At 45.5% G+C, this 19,891-nt stretch overlaps 1 long non-coding RNA gene and 1 pseudogene across 1 annotated transcript in view; one reads left to right on the forward strand and one right to left on the reverse strand.

Moving 5' to 3' along the window:
• The window catches only part of LOC126175090 (uncharacterized), a 163,741-nt gene that overhangs the window by 120,829 nt on the left and 23,021 nt on the right, over positions 1-19,891 (reverse strand). Inside the window, exon 2 of the long non-coding RNA XR_007535522.1 lies at positions 17,692-17,768. This is a non-coding gene — a long non-coding RNA (uncharacterized LOC126175090). The remainder of the gene's footprint in view (positions 1-17,691; positions 17,769-19,891) is intronic.
• On the forward strand, positions 13,245-13,362 carry LOC126177882 (5S ribosomal RNA; annotated as a pseudogene).

Genomic DNA, 19,891 nt, shown 5'->3' on the forward strand with positions numbered 1-19,891 from the left:
TAGCGCTAGTAACGCCACTATGAGGATACAAATCAGCTTTTCTCATATAAGCTGTAACGGTCGTGAGCGTTAGTTACCTTTTGACGTTAGTCAAGAATGCTTTTAAGACGACAAAGATACCATATCAACATCTCACTGAGATTGAACGAGGTTGTGTAATTAGGCTGCGAGAAGCTGAATGTTCCTTTTTTGCAAAAAGCCTTGGCAGGAATGTAGCCACTGTGAATGAATGGTGGTAGCGGTGGTCACGGGAACGTATGATCGTAAGAAGACTGGCACCGGATGACCACTGCACTACCGAGAGGGAAGCCAATCGTGTTCAAATGGTTCTAAGCACTATGGGACTTAACATCTGAGGTCGTCAGTCGCCTAGAGTTAGAACTACTTTATCCTAACTAACCTAAGGACTCCACACACATCCATGCCCGAGGCAGGATTCTAACCTGCGACTGTAGCAGCGGCGTGGTTCCGGACTGAAGCGCCTTGAATCGCTCGGTCACAGCGGCCGGCTGCCAATCGTGTTCATCATATGGCTCTGGCGCATCGTACTGCGCCTGCAGCAGCAATCTGAGTAGTAGTTGGCACCACACTAACACACTGAAATGTTACAAATCGGTTACTTCAAGGACAGCTCCGAGCCAGACTCACTGTAGCGTGCATTCCACTGACCCCAAACCACCGCCATTTGGGACTTAAGCGGTGTCAAGCGAGAGCTCATTGGAGAGCAGGGTGCAGGTCTGTTGTGTTTTCTGAGGAAAGCTGGATCCGCCTCGGTGCCAGTGGTGGCTATGTGTTGGTCAGAAAGAGGTCAGTTGACTGTCTGCGCGCAAGACACACTGGACCTGCACCTGGAGTTATGGTCTGGATGCGATTTCGTATGATAGCAGGAGCACTCTCCTGGTTATCCCACGCAACCTGACTGACATTCTCTACGTCAGTCTGATGATTCGACCTGTTATACTCCCATTCGTGAACAGCATTCCGGGGGTGCTTTCCAACAGGATAACGCTCGCCAACATGCTCTCAGAGTGTCGACATGTTGCCTTGGCCTGCTCGATCACCAGATCTGTCTCCAATCGAGCACATACGGGACACCATCGAATGACAACTCCAGCGTCATCCACAAACAACATTAACCGTCCCTGTGCTGACCGACCAAGAGCAACAAACGTGGAACTCCATCCCACAAACCGATATCTGTCACATTGTAAGTAGGCTGTTTAGGTTTTTATGTTGGTAACGCCACGTAGCGCTCTGTATGAAAATCATTGACTGTGCTGTGTGCAGTCTGTGGCTGGTTGGACTCATTGTTGAAATATTCGCTTGTGTAGTGTTGGGCAGTTGCTTGGGAACAGCGTGTAGCGTTGCGCAGTTGGAGATGAGCCGCCAGCAGTGGTGGACGTGGAGAGAGAGATGCCAGAGTTTTGAGAGGTTGCTATAAGCGGACGATCTGGACGTGTGTCCGCCAGAAAAAGGAAATTAGTAAAGATGGATGTCGTGAATTGATAGATATATATATATGATGAGTTCTGAATATTATTAAGGTAAATACATTGTTCTCTATCAAAATCATTCATTTGCTATGCCTATCAGTAGTTAGTGCCTGCAGTAGTTACAATCTTTTATTTAGCTGGCAGTATTGGCGATCGCTGTATTGCGGTAGTTCGAGTAAAAAAGATTTTTGTGAGGTTAAGTGATTCAGCCGGCCTGTGTGGCCGTGCGGTTCTAGGCGCTTCAGTCTGGAACCGCGTGATCGCTACGGTCGCAGGTTCGAATCCTGCCTCGGGCATGGATGTGTGTGCTGTCCTTAGGTTAGTTAGGTTTAAACAGTTCTAAGTTCTAGGGGACTGATTACCTCAGAAGTTAAGTCCCATAGTGCTCAGAGCCATTTGAACCATTTTTCAGTGATTCATGAACGGTATAGGTTATTGTTAGTCAGGGCCATTCTTTTGTAGGGATTATTGAAAGTCAGATCGTGTTGCGCTAAAAAAATATTATGTGTCAGTTTAGTGATGATCGGATTAAGTAAAGAGAGAACTGTCTGAGTACGTTCAGTTTTACTCAACTGTCTTTGTATCAAATAACGTAAAAGTTTACTAGCACAGTCATTCATAATTTTTCTAAGGGACGTTTCAACCTGTACAACACAATGCATGCACGACTGCATGCTTGCATTCAACATTCTGGCGGTTACACTGGTTATTAATAAACCAACATTTCACATCTGCAGTGGCTTATCTTTCGCCTACATTAACCTGTGATCTTGCAATGTTAATCACTTAAATATGTTATCTAGACAAATTTCAGTATTCTACGTTACTTATTTTTTGGTGTTAAGAATTTTTTCCTTCTGTTTACTTCACCCTAGTCACTGCCTGCGCCGGCCGGTGTGGCCGTGCGGTTTTAGGCGCTTCAGCCTGGAACCGCGAGACCGCTACGGTCGCAGGTTCGAATCCTGCCTCAGGCATGGATGTGTGTGATGTCCTTAGGTTAGTTAGGTTTAAGTAGTTCTAAGTTCTAGGGGACTGATGACCACAGATGTTAAGTCCCATAGTGCTCAGAGCCCTTTGAACCATTTTCACTGCCTGCCTGAGACACGATGCATTTTAACCGACGGTACCATCCTTCCGAGAAGGCATAGAAAGAAACAGTATTAGAGAATAAAATGCCGTCGACGACGAGGTAATTAGATGTGGAACACAAGGTCGGATGGAATAGGTACTATCTGGACTTGTGCTGATCGGCAGCATTCTGTTGTTTGATTTCTACAGCTATGGCGAGAGACGGCTGGCAGTTTTACGATAGTGCCTCAGTATTTCAAGCAAAATTATTATCATACGATGTCAACCGGCAAAATCTACCATCCAGGTGTTTTATCTAACTACAGTGATGATCACTGGTCTGAAGAACATCGACATATCAGTATCGAGGTAGCCCCGTTTGCCATGGTTCTCCAACACAGCCAAAGAGGATTCTAATTTGCCTTGTAACTGTTGAATTGCAGCCAGGAAGATACTTGAAAGATTTACAGTCACTTAAAGCAAGCAAAAAAACTGTGTGAGAAGAGAGAGGGACCATTTTTATAGGCTGTTGGTTTCCAGACACAGCACATTCGATTAAAATTTCCACGAGAATATTTATCATCCACTAGAATCTATAAAAGTGCCTGTTAATCACATGCGAACACCTACATTACCGACAGTAGCATGGAATCCATGGACAGACATTAAGGAGAGATGACATAGCAAAAAATAGTTCAAATGGCTCTGAGCACTATGTGACTTAACTTCTTAGGTCTTCAGTCCCCTAGAACTTAGAACTACTTAAACCTAACTAACCTAAGGACATCACACACATCCATGCCCGAGGCTGGATTCGAACCTGCGACCGTAGCGGTCGCCCAGCTCCAGACTGTAGCGCCTAGAACCGTTCGGCCACTCCGGCCGGCTGACATAGCATGGCTCAACATTTACTTCCCTTTTGAACCAAGGCTAGACGAGATATAAAAATTAATACGGTAGAGTTACTATGCACCAACATCATATGGTGATGACATTGGACAGTTGCTTAGAGAATGTAACTGACATAACTGGAATAACAGTACACTTACAGGGTGTTTCAAAAATGACCGGTATATTTGAAACGGCAATAAAAACTAAACGAGCAGCGATAGAAATACACCGTTTGTTGCAATATGCTTGGGACAACAGTACATTTTCAGGCATACAAACTTTCGAAATTACAATAGTTACAATTTTCAACAACAGATGGCGCTGCGGTCTGGGAAACTCTATAGTACGATATTTTCCACATATCCACCATGCGTAGCAATAATATGGCGTAGTCTCTGAATGAAATTACCCGAAACCTTTGACAACGTGTCTGGCGGAATGGCTTCACATGCAGATGAGATGTACTGCTTCAGCTGTTCAATTGTTTCTGGATTCTGGCGGTACACCTGGTCTTTCACGTGTCCCCACAGAAAGAAGTCACAGGGGTTCATGTCTGGCGAATAGGGAGGCCAATCCACGCCGCCTCCTGTATGTTTCGGATAGCCCAAAGCAATCACACGATCATCGAAATATTCATTCAGGAAATTAAAGACGTCGGCCGTGCGATGTGGCCGGGCACCATCTTGCATAAACCACGAGGTGTTCGCAGTGTCGTCTAAGGCAGTTTGTACCGCCACAAATTCACGAAGAATGTCCAGATAGCGTGATGCAGTAATCGTTTCGGATCTGAAAAATGGGCCAATGATTCCTCTGGAAGAAATGGCGGCCCAGACCAGTACTTTTTGAGGATGCAGGGACGATGGGACTGCAACATGGGGCTTTTCGGTTCCCCATATGCGCCAGTTCTGTTTATTGACGAAGCCATCCAGGTAAAAATAAGCTTCGTCAGTAAACCAAATGCTGCCCACATGCATATCGCCGTCATCAATCATGTGCACTATATCGTTAGCGAATGTCTCTCGTGCAGCAATGGTAGCGGCGCTGAGGGGTTGCCGCGTTTGAATTTTGTATGGATAGAGGTGTAAACTCTGGCGCACGAGAAGATACGTGGACGTTGGCGTCATTTGGACCGCAGCTGCAACACGGCGAACGGAAACCCGAGGCCGCTGTTGGATCACCTGCTGCACTAGCTGCGCGTTGCCCTCTGTGGTTGCCGTACGCAGTCGCCCTACCTTTCCAGCACGTTCATCCGTCACGTTCCCAGTCTGTTGAAATTTTTCAAACAGATCCTTTATTGTATCGCTTTTCGGTCCTTTGGTTACATTAAACCTCCGTTGAAAACTTCGTCTTGTTGCAACAACACTGTGTTCTAGGCGGTGGAATTCCAACACCAGAAAAATCCTCTGTTCTAAGGAATAAACCATGTTGTCTACAGCACACTTGCACGTTGTGAACAGCACACGCTTACAGCAGAAAGACGACGTACAGAATGGCGCACCCACAGACTGCGTTGTCTTCTACACTCCTGGAAATTGAAATAAGAACACCGTGAATTCATTGTCCCAGGAAGGGGAAACTTTATTGACACCTTCCTGGGTCAGATACATCACATGATCACACTGACAGAACCACAGGCACGTAGACACAGGCAACAGAGCATGCACAATGTCGGCACTAGTACAGTGTATATCCACCTTTCGCAGCAATGCAGGCTGCTATTCTCCCATGAAGACGATCGTAGAGATGCTGGATGTAGTCCTGTGGAACGGCTTGCCATGCCATTTCCACCTGGCGCCTCAGTTGGACCAGCGTTCGTGCTGGACGTGCAGACCGCGTGAGACGACGCTTCATCCAGTCCCAAACATGCTCAATGGGGGACAGATCCGGAGATCTTGCTGGCCAGGGTAGTTGACTTACACCTTCTAGAGCACGTTGGGTGGCACGGGATACATGCGGACGTGCATTGTCCTGTTGGAACAGCAAGTTCCCTTGCCGGTCTAGGAATGGTAGAACGATGGGTTCGATGACGGTTTGGATGTACCGTGCACTATTCAGTGTCCCCTCGACGATCACCAGTGGTGTACGGCCAGTGTAGGAGATCGCTCCCCACACCATGATGCCGGGTGTTGGCCCTGTGTGCCTCGGTCGTATGCAGTCCTGATTGTGGCGCTCACCTGCACGACGCCAAACACGCATACGACCATCATTGGCACCAAGGCAGAAGCGACTCTCATCGCTGAAGACGACACGTCTCCATTCGTCCCTTCATTCACGCCTGTCGCGACACCACTGGAGGCGGGCTGCACGATGTTGGGGCGTGAGCGGAAGACGGCCTAACGGTGTGCGGGACCGTAGCCCAGCTTCATGGAGACGGTTGCGAATGGTCCTCGCCGATACCCCAGGAGCAACAGTGTCCCTAATTTGCTGGGAAGTGGCGGTGCGGTCCCCTACGGCACTGCGTAGGATCCTACGGTCTTGGCGTGCATCCGTGCGTCGCTGCGGTCCGGTCCCAGGTCGATGGGCACGTGCACCTTCCGCCGACCACTGGCGACAACATCGATGTACTGTGGAGACCTCACGCCCCACGTGTTGAGCAATTCGGCGGTACGTCCACCCGGCCTCCCGCATGCCCACTATACGCCCTCGCTCAAAGTCCGTCAACTGCACATACGGTTCACGTCCACGCTGTCGCGGCATGCTACCAGTGTTAAAGACTGCGATGGAGCTCCGTATGCCACGGCAAACTGGCTGACACTGACGGCGGCGGTGCACAAATGCTGCGCAGCTAGCGCCATTCGACGGCCAACACCGCGGGTTCCTGGTGTGTCCGCTGTGCCGTGCGTGTGATCATTGCTTGTACAGCCCTCTCGCAGTGTCCGGAGCAAGTATGGTGGGTCTGACACACCGGTGTCAATGTGTTCTTTTTTCCATTTCCAGGAGTGTATATCTTTCACATCACTTGCAGCGCTATCTGTTGTTGAAAATTGTAACTACTGTAATTTCGAAAGTTTGTCTGCCTGAAAATGTACTGTTGTCCAAAGCATATTGCAACAAACGGTGTATTTCTATCGCTGCTCGTTTAGTTTTTATTGCCGTTTCAAATATACCGGTCATTTTTTAAACACCCTGTATCATACTCACAGGAGATCATCTACCACACCTAATAATGGGCGTGTAATAGTCCGAAACCGGTTGTTGTCTAAACACTGAACAATAAAAAAATCCTACAAGTGAAGTGGTATTTTCATCTCTACCGTTAAATTAAATACACATTGCATATTTATACACTACGTTAATAAACACACTGCTTTTAGGAATGAATATCAATTCTCAGCTGAAGTAATGTGAGTACATCTACCAATCAGTTGTGTACATAAAAAATAACACTGATAATTACTGCACAAACAGCTTTGTCCAAGATCATCGAACAAGATCTGGTCTGAATTCACATTCACCAAGAAAGCATAAACATGAAACTCGAAAGAGCATTTAGTACCTGGGAATAAAACTGTACAATGAACCGCACAACCAAACGAAACAGATTACTAAAACAAACATGCTTAAATAAAGACAGTTAAAAAGTATCAGCTAAGAAATAAATTCGATAAATAGTAGGATTACTTCGATAATAACCACTAGGGGTTTGGTAAAAACGTAACGTAAATAAATAATAATAACGGTAACACAACCTACATCATTTCACTTAACACTTGCAGGCTGTTTTCCTTCTTCTTTGTTTCCCTTTTCTCTTTTCTAGGAACCATACTCCTAAAGCTATACTATGTATAATCTTCTACGTCTACATGGATACTCTGCAAATCACATTTAAGTGCCTCGCAGAGGGTTCATCGAACCGCCTTCATAATAATTCTCTATTATTCCAATTTCGTACAGTGCACGGAAAAAACGAACACCTATATCTTTCGATACCAGCTCTGATTTCCCTTATTCTGTTATGATGATCGTTTCTCCCTACGTAGGTCGGCGTCAACAAAATATTTTCGCATCCGGAGGAGAAAGTTGGTGATTGAAATTTCGTGAGAAGATTCTGCCGCAACGAAAAACGCCTTTGTTTTAATGATGTTCACACCAAATCCTATATCATTTCAGTGACACTCTCTCCCCTATTTCGCGATAATACAAAACGTACTGCTCTTTTTTTTAACTTTATCGATGCACCCAGTCGATCCTATCTGGTAAGGATCCCACACCGCGAAGCAGTATTCTAAAAAGCGTAGTGTAGGAAGTCTCTTTAGTAGCTCTGTTATATTTTCTAAGCGTCCTGCCAATAAAACGCAGTCTTTTGTTAGCCTTCCCCACAATATTCTCTATGTGTTCTTTCCAATTTAAGTTTTTCGTAATTGGATTTTCTAGGTATTTAGTTGAATTTATGGCCTTTAGATTAGACTGATTTATCGTGTAATCGTAGTTTAATTGATTCCTTTTAGCACTCATGTGGATGACCTCATACTTTTCGTTATTTACGGTCAAATGCCAATTTTCGCACCATACAGATATTTTTTTCTAAATAGTTTTGCAACTCGTTTTGATCTTCTGATGAGTTTACTAGCCGATAACCGACAGCGCCATCTGCAAAAAAACCTAAGACGGCCTCTCAGATTGTCTCCTAAATCGTTTATATAGATGAGGAACAGGAAAGGACCTATATCACTACCTTATCAACTTGTCCACTAACAACTGAACTCAACATCTCACTCAATACAGAGGGATGCTGACTCAGTGTTTCAGGCTAGGAGATGGGAAGTTGTTTCGCATAAAACGGATACCAGACATCGTCGCTATGGTGCTAACGTCAGCTGATGGTGTTTGTCGTGCGGGTGGGGACTGGGAGTGAGAAATGATCAGTGTAGCACCAGTCATTTATGTTACTAAATAACCTTCCAGAACTGATTTTCACTCTGCAGTGGTGAGTGCATTGATACTATACTTCCTGGCAGATTGAAACTGCGTGCCGGCTCGGGACTCGAAGCTGAAACCTTCCCCTTTTGCGGGCAAATGCTCTGCCAGCTGAGCTACCCAAGCACGGCTAATGAACCATCCTCCCAGCTTAACTTCCACCAGTACATCATCTGCTACCTTACAAATTTCACAGTTCTCCTGGGAAACATGCAGGACTAGCACTCGTGGAAGAAAGGATATTTCGCAGACATGGCTTAGCCAGAGCCTGGCGGTGGTTTCCAGAATGAATTTTCAGTCCGCATTAGAGTGTGCGCAGATATGAAATTTTCAGTGGAATGAGTTGCAGCTGAAAGCGAAACCTGGTGTAAGTGATAGCGCGTCCGGTGACATTTGAACACAAGGTAGGAGCTATAAACCATTAACAGCCGCGTTTCGCACACAGAGAAGGAGTCAGAGGTCGCAATTGCGTTGCGCTGCTAGGCAATCACCATAAAACAGCAATATCTCAGTGAGCACGACTTTGTACTGCCACCTGCCGGAAGTAACTTCCTACACACTCTGCTGCCCAGCGAATACATTCAGATGCTTTTTACGAGATTTTCCTGGGACTCGCAATTTCGGACAGACCAGCAGGCAGCTGATATAGACTGCAAAACCAGCTTTTGCATGCTGCTCCGTTTTTAAATGCACATGAAGCTATGGGAATACACTAAGAGCTACAGCTGTTCATCATCAATAGTGAATATAACGTATTAGTTGTAAATATACTGGTGTCCAAAATTAAAGCAACAAACTAGTATTTCCCCGTTCTGTGTTTAATTCGCGATATAATCGTGCAAAATGTCAGCAGGTGTCCAGCACGGAAGTCGGCATTCTGGCCAACGGACAACCACGCCAACGATGACGTCAGGACACCTATCAAACAGGATAGCGTTTGCCGGGTAGTCCCACATCCGCCGTCGCTGTGTACACAGTCACAGACGGTGCTGTGTGGCACAGAGAAGACGCCTGCCGGGTTCTCTGCGCTGGAGCGCCTTAGGAAGAATGGAAGCAGGACAGTCGCAGACCATTGTGGCCCGATGGCTTAATATGAGTCGTTCTGTTGTTTTTCGGATATGGCGATAGTTTATAGAGATCGAAACTGTATCCCGAAGACCGGGGCTTGGTCAACTACGTGTAACATCTGAAAGAGTGCACCGTCATTTGGCTGTAAGCGTCTTAGTACTGCACTGCACAGCATCCGACCACGCAGCATCAAATGGTTCAAATGGCTTCAAGCACTATGGGACTTAACATCTGAGGTCATCAGTCCCCTAGACTTAGAACTACTTAAACCTAACTAACCTAAGGACATCACACACACCCTAGCCCGAGACAGGATTCGAATCTACGACCGTAGCAGCAGCGCAGTTCCGGACTGAAGCGCCTAGAACCGCTCGGCCACAGCTCGCAGCATCCACTGGACGTGTTGTACAGAGGCAAACTGTGTACAGAAGGCTTCTGAGACCTGCTGCTTGCATGCCTCTGACGCGCCTCCACACAAGGCAACGTCTAGAGTGGAGCCGTCAATATGCCACTTGTACAATCGAAAAGTGGGCCAATGTTCTTTTCGTATATGAGTCCCGATTTGGTCTGGACAGTGATTCTCGGCGGATTCTCATCTGGAGGGAACGTAGAACACGATTTCGGAGCCCAGCCATTATGGAAAGAGATTGGTATCGAGGACGATCCCTAATGGTGTGGGCAAGGATTATGTTGACCACTCTAACACCTCTTCATGAAATTCCACGGTTAAATCGGCAAGGTTTGACCACTGTCAGGTATCATGAAGAGATCTTATGCGGTTGCTGCAAGGTGCTGTGGGCCCTGATTTCGTATTACTCGACCTGATAAGAGCACAGGTGGTTGACGTTTTCTTGGAAACGGAAGATATTGCACACACGGCGTGGCCTGCTCGCTCTCCCGATTTGAATCCCATACAGCACGTCTGCGATGCGCTAGGGAGACGGGTTGCATCACGTCAGCATCCGCCAGCCACTCTCCAAGACTTGCGAGCAGCGCTGTAGGAAGACTGGGCGTTATTGCCCCAACGTGAGATTGATGAGATCATTCACAGCATGCCCAGTCGTTTGTCAGGGCTGTATTGCTGCTATAAATGGTCACACCCCATATTGAGCGCATTAACCAGTTGTTGGAATGTGTGTGTAAGCGCCATCAATTTGGAAAAAAAACGAAGAACATTTTTGTCTACCGTTGTGCATGGTGCATTTGTGTATGTTCTGTAATCTTTATATTGTTTCTACTCTACTACCACCTGATAATACTGCTTCGTGGCAAAATAAACGCAAGCTTGCAAAATTTCGGTTTGTTGCTTTAATTTTGGACACCAGTATATTTTAAGGGGATAGTTCCCTTTGAAAATTAAACAAAAAGATATTTTGCTTAAAATGTTCTCTGGGATGTCTACTTTATTGTGCTGTTTATCCCCTGTTCAGCAGAAACTCCGTAATCGAGTTACAAAACGATTTATGGAAATGTGTCTCCGAATACCATTCACGGCGGGACAAAATAGTCAACATCGCGTCCAATGTGACAGCATGTAATTTCAACGAGGCCTAACAGCCATTATGGAAATTACGAGCGGCCTCAGACTTGGGTTCGGGCCAACTGCTGCACAGAAGTGCATCAAGAGAGAAAAGCTGCGGATGACGAAAGCTACCAAATAGGCGCACAGGACCACCACGGCCACCAAGAAGATGGAGGAGAACCTTCTTCTGGATCTGGGAGAACGGCTGTGTGGTGTAGAGATGGCTGACTACAGTGATGTTTAATTTACCTACAAAAAAAAAAAGTAACCCAAAACTTTAAACGCGTTTTTCTGGAAACCGCGTTTTTCAAATTGGCGGGAAACATAACTTGAGAACGGTACATGCGATTTTCATACCAGAGTTCTAAACTGAATTCTCCATCAGAGTACTGAGCCGCTTAGAGATATCTTCAAAAGTCTTATTTTCGGTGCACGCTTTTGTCCCGATTTTGTGGGCGAAGAAAATAACATTTGTTTCAACACGTCATCATTTTGTTAGGACTTAACATTTTAAAATTATCCTGTGTATACTGATTTAAAATATATTGAAAATGACGTTTACTCGAATTATTTTGTTACCGGACTAGTAAGTAGACTTCGAGAATTCTCTCCCACTACCTATGGTCCGGCTGTTAAGGGTCCTTCCGCATGGTGCAGCGCTTACAGGGAGCGTCCGATTTGGACACAAAAATGATTTCTTAAACGGAAAGAATAAAACTGTAACATCAGATTTGCCATTACTTTATATTTTACTCGGAAAAAATATCACGAAAATCACCTATGTTTCATGCGTTCAAAGAGGGCTACCTCTTCTAAGGAAAAACATTATTAATGTTAGACGTAACCCTAAGAACAACTGGAATCAATTAAACACTCATTTTTATTAAAATATGACATGATTCTACTAGGAAACTGAGGTCGTACTGGAATTTATAACAGGATAACATAATCTACTTACTCGACCATTGCTGGAATGACAGAGTATAACAGTGTATGGACAAGTAGATATAGATTGGACATTCCGTTTCTATACGTTACTGTTGTTAGCCTTGCATGTCTAGCCACACAGTATGCTTTAGTATTTGTTCTTACTTGAGATAGTAACAAGCTCTGTAAGAGACTGCATTTTACAGTGATATTTTTGGTGAACTGCAGCAAACAAATTGTGCTTCTTTATTATGTATCTGTTTTTATAAGTGTCTTTAATTCTTCCGGAAATCCTTTTTTGTTTTGGGTTCCATACAGCTCAAGAAAACTTTCTGTGATAGTGAAAGCAGGTCATTAATTGTCATGCGAACAAAACGGATTAGTCCTGCAGTAAAAAAGATGCAAATATCTAGGATGGGAGAGATGTATATTGCGAACCAAAGCACCATATAATCTTAACTGATGTTAACGCAGATGTGAGAGAGATTTCTTTGGCGAAATGCACGTGTAAGATATCCCAAAAGGAGATATTTTATGAAACTCTCAAGCAGTCCATAATTGCGTTTCTTCTAGGACCATCATGAACTTGAAATAACGCAAGAGACAGCGTTTAAGGAACTGCAGTGAGAGATGCTACAGGCAAGAGGTGTGCCATGTAACGTGCTATTTTGAAAATACTTAGAGCAATGTGTTGAAAATCTGTGATGTTATACCACAGGTTAAAAATCAGAAGAACCGGTGGTAAATAGTTATAAATAGAGAGTGGTCAAAATAATACAGACCGGGAAAATATTTCGTGCCCCTAGAGCTAGGCAACCCATCTTACATCATCGTTACACCGGGCATCTGATGTAAGCTGGGTCTCCTATATGAAGGCGGATGAAATATTTTCCCAGTCTACGTCATTTCACACTCCCTGTATGTGACGATAAATTATAAGTAGCGACAGGAGAGAGTGGAACATCACGATATTAGCTGCTCGTCTATCTGCTCCCGTATCAGAGTGTGTGAGGCAAACACACGCAGCTTTTCGTCGGTTCAAAACTTCATGTAAGATCCGCAAAACCACCGTTTTACGAATATTTATTGTTTCGTCTGTCACCCGTCACGTCAAATCCTGATCATTTTTCATCATTTTAGCGGCCGCTTCCGTGACCTAGTCTTTATCGTTGCAGAAAAATGGTGCAGAGGGCCCTTTAACGGTTCTCTGACTTTTCCCACCACCCAAACATTTAATTTGTAATTAATTACCTCTATTAACAAATCCACTTTGCAATGAGAAAAAAAGCAGTTCATAACAGAGTATTTTTGCTCAATCATACACTACAACGAAATTTATACAATTCAAATCATGTCTGGCCAACGGCCTTGCCGCAGTGGTAACACCGGTTCCCGTCAGATCACCGAAGTTAAGCGCTGTCAGGCTGGGCTAGCACTTCAATGGGTGACCATCCGATCTGCCGAGCGCTGTTCGCAAGCGGGGTGCACTCAGCCCTTGTGAGGCAAACTGAGGAGCTACGTGCTTAAAAAGCAGCGGCTCCGATCTCAGAAACCGACATACGGCCGCGAGAGCGGTGTGCTGACCACACGACCCTCCATCTCCGCGTCCAGTGACGTCTGTGGATGAGGATGACACGGCGGCCGGTCGGTACCCTCGGGCCTTCATGGCCTGTACGGGAGGAGTATATCACGTCAGTTGTGTACAATTAGACAATTACCAGCTACACATCCTAGCTTCTTCCACAAAATAACATTCGTTTTTGAATCATGCACCATTTATTTGCTAGCTCTACACTGCCAAAGTTACACAAATGTGACCACCCGTTAAAAGTGTGAATAACCACCTTTTTTTAACGTGGACCGCTGCAGTGCGTGCAGAAAGATAGTCAGTGACCTTCTGGAAGGTATCGCTACTGATGTGGAGCCATGCTTTCTCCAGTACAGTGGCCAGCCGTGATAGATTTTTCGGTCGAGAATCCGTGACGTCAACAGCCCGATCGAGGTGCTCCCATAGATTCTCGATTGAGTTTAAAGCCGGGGAGTTTTGTGAGCGGGGGAGTACGGTAAACTCACCCTGGAGCTCTTCGAACCATGCAGGTAAATGAGAGCTGTTTCACATGTTGCATTGTCCTGCTGGTAGATGCCATCGTGCCCAGGAAGAAACATTCTGCATGTACAGGTGGACATCGTCCACAAGGATAAATGCATATCTGTGTTGATCCATTGTGGCTTCTAGAATGACGAGATCACCCAGGGTATGCCATGAAAACATTCAAAATGGTTCAAATGGCTCTGAGCACATAAGGACTTAACATCTGAAGTCATCAGTCCCCTAGACGTAGAACTACTTAAAGGTAACTCATCGAAGTACATCACACACATCCATGCCCGAGGCAGGATTCGAACCTGCGACCGTAGTGGTCGCGCGGTTCCAGACTGTAGCGCCTAGAACCGCTCTGCCACACCGGCCGGCCAACATTTCATACACACCGCCGCTCAGAATCGAAACGAAAAGGCCTCAGGGGATGGCGTAAAGGATATCAATGAAACGACCGCTTTCCCTGAGGTGTTGATTCACACACATTTCGCGATCGGAAACGACAGCTCGCAGTACGATGAGCAATAGGACGGCTTTCTTGACAAGCTTTGACACGGCAAACACCCTCGGACGTTTCAACCCTTCCCTACGGACACTGGGGCTGCATCTCCGCTGAACGTCATTCCACCCCTTTGGAGTGCAACACGGCGGAAATTTTTGCTCTCGTGTACAGGTCGGAACCACTAGGGACCGTTCATAACTATTCGACGAAATTTGAACGCGATCCGAAGCGGCAAATGGTACTCACGCTTTTTCAGCACTCCTGTGACGTGATCACGGGGGAGTGGAAGACTAACATCTGCGCGAATAAAACGGTAAAGGGTCGCCGTTATAAAATCCCCAGTTCGGCTTCACCCACCCACCTTTGTTTAGCACGTTACAAATTCAAATGGTTCAAATGGCTCTAAGCACTATGGGACTTAACATCTGAGGTCATCAGAGCCCTAGACTTAGGACTACTTAAACCTAACTAACCTAAGGACATCACACACATGCATGCCCGAGGCAGGATTCGAACCTGCGACCGTAGCAGCAGCGCGGTTCCGGACTGAAGCGCCTAGAACCGCTCAGCCATGAAAACGTTCCCCAGGCCACAACGCTTTGACGATTGTTGCACGGTGTTTGCTTTCTGACGTTTCATGCCTTAACGCCAACGGCCATCCATCCGATGGAGCATAAAACGTGATTCATCTGGAAAGACTACCTGTCGCTACTCAGTGGAAGTCCAGATGCGGTATTGGCGTGCAAATTCCAGCCTTCGTCGCCGATGAACAGCAGTCAGCATGGGTGCATGACCCAGGCGCCTGCTGCAGAGGCCCATACTCAGCAACGTCACTGAACGGTCGTTGAGGAGACACTTGTGGTAGCCCCTTGGTTCATCGCGGTCAGTCGCTCAACAGTTTCACGTCTATTCACCCGTACACATCTCCGCAACATCGATCATCCCTGTCACCTATGGCCCGTTGTGCACCCCAGTTACCTTGAAGCCGGTTTTGTAGAGCGCCATTTTGCCGCGCATGGTATACTGTAACCACAGCCGGACGCGAACAGTTTAAAAACGAAGCCATTTCGGAAATGCTTCCACCCTTGGCCCAAAAGCCAACGATCATATCGTTTTGCACGTTAGCTAGATAGCTCAGTTTCAGCATTACAATAGCGACTGGACTGTTTTCTGTGCGCCACGGGATCTTCATTAGGGGTGGTATTCTGCCCGGTTGTGTATGGAGTGTCCAGGCTTCTACATAATTACTCTGCAATTCACATTTAAGTGCTTGGCAGAGGGTTCATCGAAACACAATCATACTATCTCCCTACCTTTCCACTCCCGAACAGCGCGCGGGTAAAACGAACACCCAAACCTTTCTGTTCGAGCTCTGATTTCTCTTATTTTACTTTGATGATCATTCCTACCTATGTAGGTTGGGCACAACAAAATATTTTCGCATTCGGAAGAGAAAGTTGGTGACTGAAATTTCGTAAATAGATCTCGCCGCGACGAAAATCGTCTTTGCTATAATGACTTCCATTCCAATTCGCGTATCATATCTGCCACACTCTCTCCCCTATTACGTGATAATACAAAACGAGCTGCCCTTTTTTGCACCCTTTCGATGTCCTCCGTCAATCCCACCTGGTAAGGATCCCACACCGCGCAGCAATATTCTAACAGAGGACGAACGAGTGTAGTGTAAGCTGTCTCTTTAGTGGACTTGTTGCATCTTATAAGTGTCCTGCCAATGAAACGCAACCTTTGGCTCGCCTTCCCCACAATATTATCTGTGTGGTCTTTCCAACTGAAGTTGTTCATAATTTTAACACCCAGGTACTTAGTTGAATTAACAGCCTTGAGAATTGTACTATTTATCGAGTAATCGAATTCCAACGGATTTCTTTTGGAACTCATGTGGATCACCTCACACTTTTCGTTATTTAGCGTCACCTGCCACACCATACAGCAATCTTTTCTAAATCGCTTTGCAACTGATACTGGTCTTCGGATGACCTTACTAGACGGTAAATTACAGCGTCATCTGCGAACAACCTAAGAGAACTGCTCAGATTGTCACCCAGGTCATTTATTTAAATCAGGAACAGCAGAGGTCCCAGGACGCTTCCCTGGGGAACACCTGATATCACTTCAGTTTTACTCGATGATTTCCCGTCTATTACGACGAAATGCGACCTTCCTGATAGGAAATCACGAATCCAGTCGCACAACTGAGACGATACCCCATAGGCCTGCAGCTTGCGGCTTCTCCTCCTGAGTCTGAGTTGGAGCCGGCCGCGGTGGCCGTGCGGTTCTAGGCGCTGCAGTCCGGAACCGCAGGACTGCTACAGTCGCAGGTTCGAATCCTGCCTCGGGCATGGATGTGTGTGATGTCCTTAGGTTTAAGTAGTTCTATGTTCTAGGGGACTGATGACCACAGATGTGAAGTCCCGTAGTGCTCAGAGCCATTTGAACCATCTGAGTTGGAGAGACATGTGGACGTCGTAGGACGGTTGTCTTCTGGGTGATCCGTCAGTGGAGTCCTTCACTGGCGAGCCGAACCATTCGACTAGGAGGTCCGGCCACCGGGGTGACGCTCGAAAGTGAATTTTCCTCCCAAGCGCTCGCATTTTCGGATTGTTCGAAACTTGCGACTTCTGATAGAAGAGTTGTGCCGTCTCGCAGAAACGTTCTCGTAGCCGCGGGACTCCGGCCATCAGGTGTGCAATAGCAGAAGGGAAGTTGCGATCCACGTGGAGTGCAAGCCGCAGCGCTCGATTTTGCAGGGCCTGCAGCTTCTGGGCGTGATCGTCAGCAGCATTCCCCTCTTTTCTGCGGTTTTTTTTTTCAATAAGAGGTGGAGCCCCTCCACGCCCACATCGGCATGATGGCCAACTCAATAGGTCTACTGCCATCTCTGCATAAGGGTTAGTATTCACTAAAGTGAGGTGTCGCAGGATGTGGGTACTGCGATGTTTGCGTACGTCTGGTTAAGGTTAACCATTAATACGCGCTCATCTGGTGATAGATTGGGTCGAAGTCGAACGAAGGGTAGCGGTTTGAAGGGCAGAGGAAAAAAAGTGCCGAGGCAAGAGCCAAGGGAAAAAAACCTCTGCGATAGTTAGGTCGGGTGGTAAGAGCAGTAGCGGATGTCTTGCTGCCTGCAATAGGTCGTGCAAGGGTAGGCTTTGTTAGTAGTGGGTATCATGCATGTCGATACCTTTGACGTTGTGCGGTTGTGATGCTCGGAGGCTGGCGCTGGGTGCCGGTGTAGAGCTCTCGTTCAGCGGCAGCAACCTGCAACAGTTAGGTTTATTATCGTTTTTGTGTCCGATAAGTCATATATCAGATGCACAGTGTAAGGTAATGTTGGCGGTTTGTTTGTGCGTCAGTGGGCGAGCTCGTCGGTGTCCCTGCTGTGGCCTGTTGGTCCGCTCTAAAAAATGGTTCAAATGGCTCTGAGCACTATGGGACTTAACTGCAGTGGTCATCAGTCCCCTAGAACTTAGAACTACTTAAACCTAACTAACCTAAGGACATCACACACATCCATGCCTGAGGCAGGATTCGAACCTGCGACCGTAGCGGCCACGCGGTTCCAGAATGAAGCGCCTAGAACCGCACGGCCGGCGGTTGGGTCTAATAGCAGCTGGTAATTACCAGTTAGTGTTGCTGATATGCAGGGGCTTGCCGACGTTTGTCGCTTGTTTGTATATGTTAGTTTACCATAGGTGGCTATACCCTAGCTAGCAGTGTCTTTGGCCGCTTGTGCTTCCACCTATGGTTGTGACCGTAGTTTCCCAGAGTGAGGATGAAAGGATTGTTCGAGTGTCTCATGCTCCTGCGTCTCCCCGACACGCTTTATACGCCCTCCACTGCTAGTGCTGCCACCTGCGGTCTGGCAGTGGTTATTGCACGTTGACGTCGAACATAGGGGGTGGTTACGTTAACGGCACTGGACCGTGTATTTCTTCTCTAGCCATTTTCATCTACTCTAAAGCGATACCATGCAAAAAAAAAAAATGTTATTTTGTTTACAGGTGTACTTATTATGTAAGTAACGCTAAATGATTTTGTTACATAGTACTCCCGAAATTTCTCTCAAAATGTTTCCAATTTTTCTTTACATGTGTGAATGTTTCGTTTTGTCTTTGTTTTAGCACGCGAACAAGATCAATCAAGTACTCACAAAAATTGTATTGTCTCAAAAAGTGATACCAAAATAGTGTTTCATACGCCGCAAAAAACAGTGAAAATGAACGATTATGGTACACACTAACTGAACAAAATCGCCTCGACATACAAATCAAAACAACTGATTCACCTTTCTAGTTTACTTAGTGTTTCGTGTACAGTTGGCTCCAGTTCTTCTTGTCTAGGGGTCTGATTGTTGAAGCTGAAAATGTCACATTTTAGTTCCTCACAGTTGGATTGGAATAAATAATTTTGAAAATTGTTGTAGCAGAACTTTTCTTTTTACGTTAATATATTTCCTCACATTTTAGTATATGATTTTTCACATTAACAAATCCGAAATTATATTGTTCGCACAAAATAACAAAAATACGTCCGATCACATCAGAAGCATACTTAGAACTCCCACAGTCTGGAGAAATAACAATATTCCAAAAGGTTTACAATTTTTCTTAACAAATCAGTTTCTACTAGTTTCTGTCACATTTTTAATTCCGGTTATTATATAATAAAGGAATCCAGATATATAGTAAAGAGTGCAGGATTGCGTAGTTAATAATAGAAATTTTAAGTGCGCAAATATTTCGCAGTTTCAAATGTTACTGAAAAAATAATTTTAACTCGACATTCAGAAGTATTTATCGATTGTAACATCGAAAAAAAAACTTTTTAATAAACTAAATCCTTTTTGTAAGTTTTAGCTTGAAATATAGCATACTGTGTATAAAATTATATGAAAGTTTTCAGAAAAGCACTGTGGTAATGTTGACGTATCCAAAATTCGAATAATAATACTGGTATCGGCAACTACTGTTAAGGAAAAGCAATGCTAGAGGAAGATGTCCCGTTACAACTTGTTATTTGCAACTATGTATACTTTTTAAAGGTAAGAATAAAAGGTTTTGTTGTTAAAACAGAACAAAAATTCGATCCTTGTTAACCGCCTTAGACTTCTATAAGGTGAAGAAGTGTAGAAAAGGGTCACCGCAGACTTCTGACACCAACCATCCCTAATGATCAAGCTTTGACGGGGCGTCAACCTGTAATCTTCCTTTTTTCTTCCTTTCGTGAAGACAAATAAGAAGTTAGTCTATAGAATAAGCGACTAAAATGACACGAGAACCGTCGAAGTGGCGTCAAAGCGAAAGGTTCCTACATTAACTATTTTTTTCTATTTAGCGATAGTTACAGTGGTCTCGCTTGTCCAGCCTACTGTCAGCCTACCA

This window comes from Schistocerca cancellata, chromosome 3, assembly GCF_023864275.1.
Source record: "Schistocerca cancellata isolate TAMUIC-IGC-003103 chromosome 3, iqSchCanc2.1, whole genome shotgun sequence".
Classification (NCBI taxonomy): domain Eukaryota; kingdom Metazoa; phylum Arthropoda; class Insecta; order Orthoptera; family Acrididae; genus Schistocerca; species Schistocerca cancellata.